The sequence below is a fragment of the Gossypium arboreum genome, chromosome 13 (genome assembly GCF_025698485.1).
Source record: "Gossypium arboreum isolate Shixiya-1 chromosome 13, ASM2569848v2, whole genome shotgun sequence".
Taxonomy (NCBI): domain Eukaryota; kingdom Viridiplantae; phylum Streptophyta; class Magnoliopsida; order Malvales; family Malvaceae; genus Gossypium; species Gossypium arboreum.
In genome coordinates this window covers 123742119-123753753 of record NC_069082.1, presented here as the reverse complement: position 1 = coordinate 123753753, position 11635 = coordinate 123742119, and positions in this window count along the sequence as shown.

Genomic DNA, 11635 nt, shown 5'->3' with positions numbered 1-11635 from the left:
GAGTTTTACAAAAGAAAATGTTTTTCATACAGTAAAAGAAATTTGGCAAAGCACTTTAAAATAATGACTAAATTATTTTGTGTTTTAGGCCTAAATTCAAATCTGAAGCCAGTAATCCTCTCTTCTCTTCCAGATCCTCTTCAAGTTGCAATTAATCAAGCTCTCCAAAAAAAAAATAGAGATATTCTCTAATTAACAGTCGGAGAAATCCAGTAAGAAGTCTTTATTGCTTTGGAAGACATTTACAACAGGAGGAAAATATTCAAAGATTATTTCCATAGTGATAAAAGAATTGATCGAGCATGTGATGAATCTCATCTAAAATACAAACGCTCCAAAGACAAGCTTTGTAATTGTCATTCTAAGAAGAAGAAACATTTTAAAATATATTCTTTTGCAAAGAACACAATTTCTTCAAGATGAAAAAAGAAAAAAAAGCCACAATGGAGATATCTCAGAAAAAAGTAAAAATTAACAGCAAAGTCTGACAGATGTTATACCTACAATCAAAAAGGATACTTTTCAAAAGATTGTCCTAAGAGTAAGAAGAGAGCAAAAAAGATTGCACAAATGATTCAACAATCAGGAATAAAGATTCAAAAGGAAGATGATATAGAGTCTGTCTGTTCCATTAAAGATGAACCTTCAGATAAAACTATTTGTGCTATTCCTATTCATTCTAATGAAATCTCAAATTCAGAATCAGATTATTCAGATGTTCATATGCTACAAGCCCAAGTTCAAAAAGAAAGTAGCAGCATTGTACCTGTTCCTCATATTTCTGTGAAAATTTATTTAGACAAATATAGTAAATCCATTACTATAATTGCCTTTATAGATATTGGAGCAGCTGAAACAATCACGAATCCAGATGTGTTACCTCCAAATTGGTGGAAGCCACATGTTAGGTGTTTTAGTTATTCTGCAGATCATCCTTTTACTACTTATTTGATTAGTAAACCCATCACTATTCAGTTCTTTCTAGGATGTAGAGTTAGAACTACAGTATTAGGTTCAAAACTCCAGGAAAAGATATCGTAGTATGTTTTGACCTCTACACAAAGGCCTAATATTTGAGAATTCTTTCTGATGGAGTTCGTTTCAAAAATCTATTTCAACCCTTGTCTCTACACCCAAGCTTTTTTCTATCCAGTCAGAAAAAATTCTTCAAATTATCCAGGAGTTAAAAGAAAAATCCTGTACAGATTTTCATGCAGAATTTCTACACAAATGTCCAAACCCTTTATGGGAAAATTTTGAACTTTTTATTACCCTCTCATTTAAAAAGAATGAAGACATTAACACTAAAAAAGCCAGTCATATGGGAATGAATCCAGATCATTTATTGTTAGCAGAACAAGAATGCAAAGAACTTCAACAACAAGATCTTATTGAGCCATCAAATTTCCAGTGGGCATGTAAATGTGAAGCCTTTTATGTGAACAAGAGATCAGAACAAATCAGAGGAAAATTAAGACTGGTTATCAATTACCAGCATCTTAATCACTTCCTTCAAGAAGACAAGTTTCCATTGTCAAATAGAAATTCTCTTTTTTCTAGCCTGGCTAAAGCAAGAATATTTTCCAAGTTTGATCTCAAGGCAGGATTCTGGCAATTAGGAATTTACTCTGATGACAGAGCCAAAACAAGGTTTTGTATTCTAAACAAACATTTTCAGTGGAAAGTTATGCCATTTGGGTTAAAGACCACTCCTTCATTGTTTCAAAAAGCAATGATAAAGATTTTCCAACCTCTTATGGAAAATGCTTTAATCTATATTGATGACATTCTGCTCTATAGCCCAGAAGAAGAATCTCATGATTGGCTCTTAGAAGGATTCAAATCCCTTATTTTCAAATATGGGATAATGCTTTCAGAGAAGAAAATGAAAATAAATAAACCAGAAATTGAATTTCTAGGAATGAAGTTGAAAGATGGACAGTACTTTCTAGAGCCTCATATTTCACAAAAGCTTCTTAAGTTTCCATATAAGAACATGTCTAAAAAATAGGTACAACAATTCTTAGGGATTTTTAATTATCTTAGAGACTTTATTCCAAAGCTTTCTAAGTATATTAATCCCCTAAAAAAGATGCTTAAGAAAAAACCTCCTACATAGTCATCTTCTCATACAAGAGCGGTACAAAAGTTGAAAGAAATGTTGCAAGATTTGCCTCCACTCCAAATTCCTTCTGATGGAAAAAGAATTTTACAGACAGATGCCAGTGATAATTACTGGAGTGCAATATTATTTAAAGAAAAAGAAGGCAAAAGACATCTTTATGGATTCAAAAGTGGAAGATTTTCAAAAGCACACATCTATTATCATTCCACTTTCAAAGAAATTTTGGCAGTCAAGAAAGGTATCTCAAAGTTTGAATTTTAACTTACAGGATACCATTTTCTTGTTGAAATAGATATGTCCTCTTTCCCTCAAATTCTCAAGTTCAAACAGAAGACAGTTCCGCATCCTCAGCTTCTTAGATGGGCTAAATGGTTTTCAAAATTCTCTTTTGATACTAAACATATCAAAGGAAAGGAAAATATCCTTGTTGATTTCCTTTCCAGGCCCAAGAAAGAAATATTTGCCTACAAAAGAACTTTTTCGCCTAGACCTGTAATGATGTATAGGCCAGCCTCTTCATCCTCAACCTTTCATACCTCCTATCTTGTTGCTCTTAACCTCAACCTAGACTTCCCGACAGAAGTTATGAATCTTGTTCATCAAAAAACTTTTCACCAAAAGACCAAAGAAATGATGTTTGAATATCAGATTAAGGTCTTTAAAAATAATAGAGGACTTATTCTCAAGCCATGGGGTGTTCATTTAGATTATCCATTTATACACCCAATCAAGTTTGAATTTGTTGAACAACCAGAAGAAGTAAAATGGTTCTTATGGTACCTCACACATCTTCACCATATTGCCATACAATTCCTTGTTTCTGATCTCCTTTACTATCTCACAAAAGTTGTTAAGGGAAACATTGAACCTAAACATCAGAATTTCTTCACCTTCATCAGTTGGTTTCATTCATTACCATAATGGCTAAACATGATAAATCAGTATTATCGTGAAAAATTGAGAGCTTACATGATAATTATCTTTTACAAGCCCTAATACTTCATGCAATATGGAAAATCAACTCAGCTAGGATCTTTTCCTACTGCTTGGATACACAAGGTTTTTCTTGATGATATCAAAAATTCTAATTTTCATTATAGATAAATCCAAAAATTCATTTTTCCAGCTTAACAAGGTTGTCCCATTTGAAATATGGCCTCATCTAGACATCACTGCTCCATGGAATACTTGGCCAGTTCAATATCAACCTTATCATAAAGAAATTTTAAAGGCAATCTAAGAATACTATGAGAATATTCCAGATCCATCAAAATGGTCTCAAGATTATCCTTGGTATTGCAGTCAAATTGATGATCGTTTTATGAAACACTAAACTAGACTACGATCACGACAAAGGCAAGCGCACCTATCGAGTGGTAGTATAGCTATGGTAAATCCAGAATATCGTATCCACAAGGACTAAAAATACTAGTATTAACTATCTTTCTATTATTTAGCTTAGAATAGAAGGGATTTTTGTTTTAATCTAAATTTAAATAAACTAATTAACTAATAAACACGACAGAGAGTGAAGAAAATAATCGAATAAACCAATAATAAAGACAATACCTAATGAGGAATCCACCTAAACTTCATTTATTATTCTGACTCTGAACAAAATGATTTATTCACTTATCTTGATCCGTAAAAATCCCTGAATTATGTTAATCTCTCTTTCGAGACTAAAAAAAACTGACTCTAGGTTGAGTAATTGAAATATCTTTCTAATTAAAACCCCTATTGTCGCATTAACTCGATCTATGGATTCCCTTATTAGATTTGACTCTAATCCGACAGATTTATGTCACCCTATTTCTAAGGTTGCATGCAACTCCGCTTAATTATGGTAGATCTACTCTTAAACAGGGACTTTTGCTCCTCTAAATAAGCACATCAACTTGAATTAATATCCTGAAAATATTAGAATAAGTATTAAGAACACATAATTAAGAACAAGAACAAGTATTTATCATTAAATTCAGAACATTAAATAATAATATCCTTATTAGGTTTATCTTCCCTAGGTATCTAGGGAATTTAGTTCATAATATAAAAGAAAGACATCTCAAATTTAGAAAAAGAACAAGACATGAAAAACCTAAATAAACTTCGAGAGAAATTTGAATGGAGATCTTCAATCTTGACGTGGATCTGCTTCTGAGATGATTCCAATGGCTTCCTTCAAGTAATTTCTACTTTCTGCTCTACGTGCCCCTTTAGGTCTGCTTCTAATGTGTTTATATAGACTTTAGAAGGCTCAGAAACCCTAAAATTTGGCTTTTTTTGCATATTTTGGAAACAGAGAGCGATATCGACACAAGCTGCCACATGGGCGTGTGCTCAGCCCGTGTGGAATTAGTCTTGGCCGTGTGGATCTTTAAATCAGCCCGTTTTGTATGTTTTTTGCTCGTTTTCAGATCCTTTTGTTCCCTTATGCTCTCCTAACTATATAACATGAAATTAAAGGATTAGGAGCATCTAATTTACTAAATTATATAATAAATCATCCAAAAATATGTTAAATATGGGATTAAAATGTGTTACTTTTATGTTTATCACAAATCAATCTTAACAAGATAAGGATCCAAGATGAACTAAAAAATAAGTCTGAATATGATGATATATGTAAAGATGATTACAGTGAAAGCTCTCTTGATAGTGCACAATTTCCTCATTCCAATGCCAACAGCTAAAGCACTCTGAAAGAATATCATGCTTTTACTTTTCCTTATATCAAGAAAATGTGCTATTAGGAATCTTTACTGTTAAGTGTGTCATGTACTATTAGGAATCTTCACTGTTATTTGTGTCCTCTATGTTTGCTTTTGCTTTAATAATTATGTATTGGCACTGTAGCTATTTTGGTTGTTTTTCATTTCCTTCATCTATAAAAGGAGATGTTTTCTATCTTGTAAGATCATCGAGTCTTCTATCTGATAAAATATCAGTGTGTTTAGTGTTTTATCCATGGCTTTCTAAATTTCCCTTTTTTCTCTCTAAATTTTCTTTTTGATAGAGAAGGATACATGAGTGAAATTATAGAGTTATAATAGAGTATGCTCTGTGCTTCCCATATATGGATCCTGCACATCAGAAATATTAAAACTCTGATCAAAAGATGTCAATATTATTGAGAATTGCAGAAGTTTCTTGAATTAAGTATTTGTAGCTAAAAGGCAGTGCCTGTTTTAATAACCAAGAGGAATGGTTCGTATTTTTTGACATAGCATACCTGCTACAAGTTCTTATTTCTTGAATTTCGTCTAAGATTCTCACCTATATTGGTATCAGAGCCAGAAAATGCTTAAAAAACTCATGCATTCCATCTTCTTTAAAATAAACAATTTAGAGAGAAGTCTTTCTAGTATATCTAATAATATGTTGTCACGACCTTCTACCTCTTCAACTTCTCTTTCAATGCCTAGTATTCATTTAAAGTCTCAGTCTGTAAAAAAGATTTCTTCTTTGTATGAAATAAACTATCTTAAAGAGGAAGATAAGGTTCAACCTACAAATCTTCCTACTGTAAATCCTTACCCTGCTTATAGGAAATCCTCATTTTCTCCCATTAGATCCAAAAAAAACTTTAATCCATAGTTCCTCTAAGCAAGTAAAATAATATATTCAAGCCTCAAGGTTTGATAGTTATCCTATATTTGCCTCCTCTTCTGAACAGATTGTTACTCTTGAAATTCCATCAGAATTTCCTAGAGAATGGATACAAACAGGTTACTCTCATATCTATTTTTGGGCATTTCGACTTGCATTAAATTATCATGGTACAGAAGGCAAACCTGTTTTAGCACGAATTGCTTTGCTGGATTCTAGATATTTGGAATACCAGGATGCTTGCATTGCTACTATTAAAGCCACCCTAAATCCTGGCTTTGTTGTGGTTACTCTTTTTCCCAAATTTCACGATGGTATTAGTAGATTCAAATTTGCTTGAAGCTCTCAAAGTTCAGATCCAGATTGTTGAAGTACCTCAAGTACCATCTGTGATAGTTGTAACCCTGCACTATCAGATTGTTTATAGAGTCCAAGATCATGCTTTCAACCTATCAAGACATGGAACGAGAGATTCTCTGCTCATCTCTATGAACACAAATGATCAACCCCATTGTGTTCATGTTCCAAGACAAATCCCCAAGAAGGAGTTTATTATTAAACTTCTCCCAGAAAAATGGGTTACTAACTATGAACAACTTCATGAGCATAGTCAACCTATTCAGTCTACCAAAAGTCAGATTACATCCAAGGGAGATGGAACTACAAAAATAAAGTTTGACCATAGCTATCTTCACAGTCTTAAAGGTCCTTCAATCTTTCCTACACAACTTATGATGTAACGCCCCAATTTTCGGGAATTCTGTGAATGTTGGCATAGGTTTAATTATGTTAGTGGGCCTCTAGAAGGCCCAAGCTTAAGATAGAACCTGGCAATTTTAGTTAATTTTTTTTTGTTCCATAAGAAAAAGGGGGTGAAATTATGAAATAGGACCTATGTGAAAATGTTTGAAAATGCTATAGGCTAAATTGAAGTGGCCAAATAAATAGGAGTGCAAGATAGGAGGATTTGCATGACAAACCTCCCATTTTACATGAAGTGGCCAGCCATCATGTTGTTGTAGACAATATGAGCACTTGATATCCATAATTTATGGTACAAATTGATAATGGGTTAGGTAAATGTTCCATGATAATGGATTAGGTAAATATTCCATGATAATGGGTTAGGTAAATGTTCCATGATAATGGTTTAGGTAAATGTTCCATAATGGGCATTTCATGTCTTTTGTATTAAAGAATTAAATGGATGAAATATGAAATTTTATTAAAAGAAAAAGGGGTGAAAAGAACAAAGTTTTGTCCATCTTTGTTCATCATAGCCTAAAGTTAGAGAAGAGAAAGGAGAGGAGAAAGCTCTTGAATGTTCGGTCACTTGGGGAAGAAAATTGAAGGTAAGTTCATGGTAGTTTGCTTCTATCTTGATGTTCATGAGTTCTTCTTGATTCTACCTTAACTCTTGAAGCATATTTTGGTTTTTGGTTGTGTTGTGAGCATTTGGTCATGAATTAAAATGAAGGAAATGGTTGTTTTTTCATGTTCTTTTGATGAAAAATGGAAGATATATGAAGTTGAGCCAAACAAATGAGCATGCATGTGCTTAGATGCTAAGGGGAAAAATCGGCTAATATGTTGTGCTTTAAAATGATGAAATGGAGATTATACTTAAGTAAAATCATAGATATGTGATGATTGATTGGTGATATACATGTTTAAAAAAAAAAACATGCATGCAAGTTATGTGTGAAAGAGTGATTTGGTAATAAATCTGCTTGGGACAGCAGCAGTAATGTGAATTTGGAAAACCACCATAAATTGTGGGAGATGAGTTAGAAGCTGCATAAATTATGTAATTAAAGCTTAATGAGTCTAGTTTCAAATGAAATAAACGATAACATATTTTGAATTCTGTACAATGAGAAATTTGATTCGTAATGAAGAGTGGTCATATTAGTCAAACAGTGAAACATGCGAAACTTTAAGAAATATCTGGTATTGATTGGCCAAACCAAAAATTCTGAAAATTTTATGGATAGAAGATATATGAGTCTATTTTCAGGGAAAATTAACGCCACTCGATTTGGAGTTTCGTAGCTCCATTTATAAATGATTTAGTGACTGTTGTTCAGGAAGACAGCTTGCAGTGAGATTATGATTATGTGGTAAACATTGACAAAAATTTGTTAATGAGTTGCTTATTGATTTCTTATAAGCTTACTATGATCTGTAGGTGTGGTTGGCCGAATATTGTAAGGGGTTAATACGTAGTTTGTATTTGAATAGTTAGATTAACGTTTAGTAATCCAATTGTAGGCGGTTCGTGTGTGGATCTCGTCAGCATATCGTCGCAAACAGGTGTGCAACTAACACCCTCTTTCTTAGTCTAGATCGGCAAAAGTCGAAAAGTCAAATGCCAAAACCGTATTTTGTAGATTTGCGAGTGTGCGAATGCTCGTGAGGTAAATCAATTAATGTTTTTGGTAAGCTGCAATGTTTGGACTGCAAAGTGCATGATTTCGTGCCTCGATATTTTTGGGCTTAATAGGCCAAAATTGGAATGATGGGCCAACTGCCCAATTCGGTAAGAACCCTCGATGACGTGATTCGTTAGTAAGTGAAAAGTAGGAATATGCATGAAAAACCCTAAAATAGATAAATTACTGAAATACCTTTAAAAGTAGAAAATTTACGCTTTTACCCCTAGTAGATAAATTACCAAATACCCCAGGGTTAAATTGACCTAAATGCATGTTTGATCGTTGTTATTTATCGCATGCCATGTTGTTATTATCTGATGCATGGACCGGGATATTGACGGAGGAAGTACTGAAAGTGGCTTGTCCACATCTTGGAGGCTTTGCCTCAATTTATCGATAACTGAGCGTGCAAAGGTCAAGAATCTGTGGAGTGTTGGGCTAGGTGGGTTGAGCTATTCCCCACATGGAGTGTATGGCTGGTACGGTGGAGTGTAGTGGTTGGTGGGTTGAGTAGTCTCCCAAATGGGCTTGCATATGTTATTGATGTTGCATGTATTTTGAAATGGGCCTATGGGCCATATCTTTATTATCTGAATAAGGGCTAAGGCCCGTTTATTGTAATCAAAAAGGGCTCGCCCAGACCACTCATTACCCAAATGGGCTTGCATATGTTATTGATGTTGCATGTATTTTGAAATGGGCCTATGGGCCATCTCATTATCTGAATAAGGGCTAAGGCCCGTTTATTGTAATCTGAAAAGGGCTCGCCCAAGATCACTTTATTCTGAATGGGCTTAGGCCCAATGGGCTTGAGTGACTTGGACTTTGAATGGGTTTTCCTTACACATCGAGTTTCCCCAAACTCACCCCTTTTATTTTCATCCACGCAGGAAATCCCCAACCATAGTGGGCTTGGAACTGTGAGGAAATTCGGAGTGGCCACCCGTTCTGAAAGTTTGATTTTCTTCTGGTGAACTGGACATCCTTTTATTTACGTTTGAAGTTTTTGGGCTTTTAAATGTAATAAGGCCGCTTAATTATTTTTTATGGTTTTAATATGTATTACTAAGATAGGTAATACTTATTTTAACTGTTGAAATTGGATAGCTTTAGGGCGCGTTTTCAAAAACAACAATTGATTTCAAAATAACACGACAACAAGCAAAGCTTCCGCAATGAAAGTATTTTCCAAAATTAATCACTTTTCCTAAAAATGACTTAATCAAATCGGTTTCCTAGAAATATCCATGACGTTAAGGTGTGGCAATGGCGGTATGCATGTCTAGGATTGGATCCGAAGGAGCTTGGTACTTAAGCAATCAGATGGACTCACCACCTCTTTTCCTGTTTCCTACCCGGTGCATGACTTCCATTCACTTTAACCTTTAATGAATTAATCTTTTGAACATTAAGTACGATTTTCTAGACTTAGAATGGAATTTTTTTTTTTTTTTTTACGTTTTTGATGTGTCATGCCGGATCCAGCCATAACGTCTGGGCCGGGTTTTGGGTGCTACATATGATGCAACCAATAGGGAGTCTAGTGGCAGACCATAATGATGAAGACCTTGAATGTTGTTGTGTCCTTTGTGATTTACATGTATTAATTGTTGATGTGACACTATATGTCACATCAATAAATATTTTAAAAAATAAAGAAATTGAAAAAGTATTAAAATATAACAAATAGTATAAATGTTAGGAAAACAAAATTTAGAAAAATTTATAAAATTTATAAAAATTCTAAAAGTAGAAATAAACAGTGTTTTTAAACAGTTGAGAACAAGCAAATGAAAAAGGCAATATTAATTTTTATTTTAAATTCTTTATAATTTTTACAATTCTTTTGAAAATTTTAAATTCTTTATAATTTTTACAAGTTTTTAATTTTTAATTAATTGTCACGTCAGCAACTGCACATGTGACCAGCCATGTGGCATCCACATCAACAAGTTAATGGCACTGTTAATTTTTACATCCAATTATGGTTAATTTGACCAAAAAAAATAGTAGTTTGAGGGCTAAATTGATTATTTCAAAAAAGATTAAGGGCAAAAAATGCTATTATGCCTTTTACATTTATGATCATTTCCACTTGTTAGACGTTGATCATTTTAGGTATTTAATTTTTTTTAAGAGTTAACTTTTCCGTTGACTCAATTTTCATAAAATTTTAGTTTTGGCATTAAAAATAAAAAATTTACATTTTAGGCATTTTCGTTAACAAAGTTTTTATTTAGACACCCACAATTAATTTAATTTTCATTTTAGTTACTTAGCTTAAAAGTTTCTATTTTAGTCACTCATTTTATCATTTTAATTTCTTTTTTTAAAATTAATTTTCTTGTGTTTTACCAAGAACTACATGGATTTTTATAAGGAAAAGTTAGGCGACTAAAAAGAGTTTAAAACAACATTGTCTAACCCAAATTAATAGCAAGTGATCAAAATGAAAATAGTTGTTAACCACGGTGTCCAAAATGTAAATTTCTTATTTTTAGTGCCCAAAATGAAAACATGAAAACTGAGCGACTAAATGTGTAGTTTACCCAATCTTTTAATTAGTTTTAAATTTATTTAACAATTAAAGTATAATAAGAAATTTTCGATCATACAAATTCTACGCATATACGTGTGTGGAAATGATAGATTTAGAAAATAGATGTGATTTAAAAATAACATGCAACAAATAATGAAACGTATGGTTTGAAACTAATTAATCATAATAAAAATAAAATATGTACAATATTAAAATAAAAAAATTAAAATATGAGTAAAACGAAATTTAAACACATAAATACATCAAATAAATATATAATCCACGGTCAAAAAATCATTAAAAATTATTTAAAATTATAAAAATAGTAAAAATTATTTAGAAAATTTTAAAATTTATTTAAAAATATAAAAATATACAAAGAAATTAAAAGGTTTTATATATTATAGATTTTGATAGTTGTTATATATTATAGATTTTGATATCCGTCAAAAATGTTGTTATAGATTTTGGTAGTTGTTATAAAAAGTCGTTATGTAACGTAAGCAAATCATTTTAAAAATAAAAAAATTATAAAAGTCCTCAAAATTATAAAAAAACCATAAAAATTATAAAATTACTTTTTTGGAAATAAAAATATATAATTATTTAAGAATAAGTTTAGACAGATCATTGATCCGTCATTGACCGCCCATTGACTAGTCAAAATATAATTAGAATTATTTAAAATTATAAAATAATATTTAAAAATGAAAAATAAAAATTAGCAAAGTATTTCAAAATTAAAAGTATTTTTAATCAAATATATAACAATATATCTATTTAAATAACAATATTTTTATTACAAGTATCAAAATCTATAATACATAACAACATTCTTATTGATACAAAAATCTATTATATATATATATAACAACATATCCATTTGAATAACAAAAATCTATAATATGTAATTGTCACGGGCCGTAA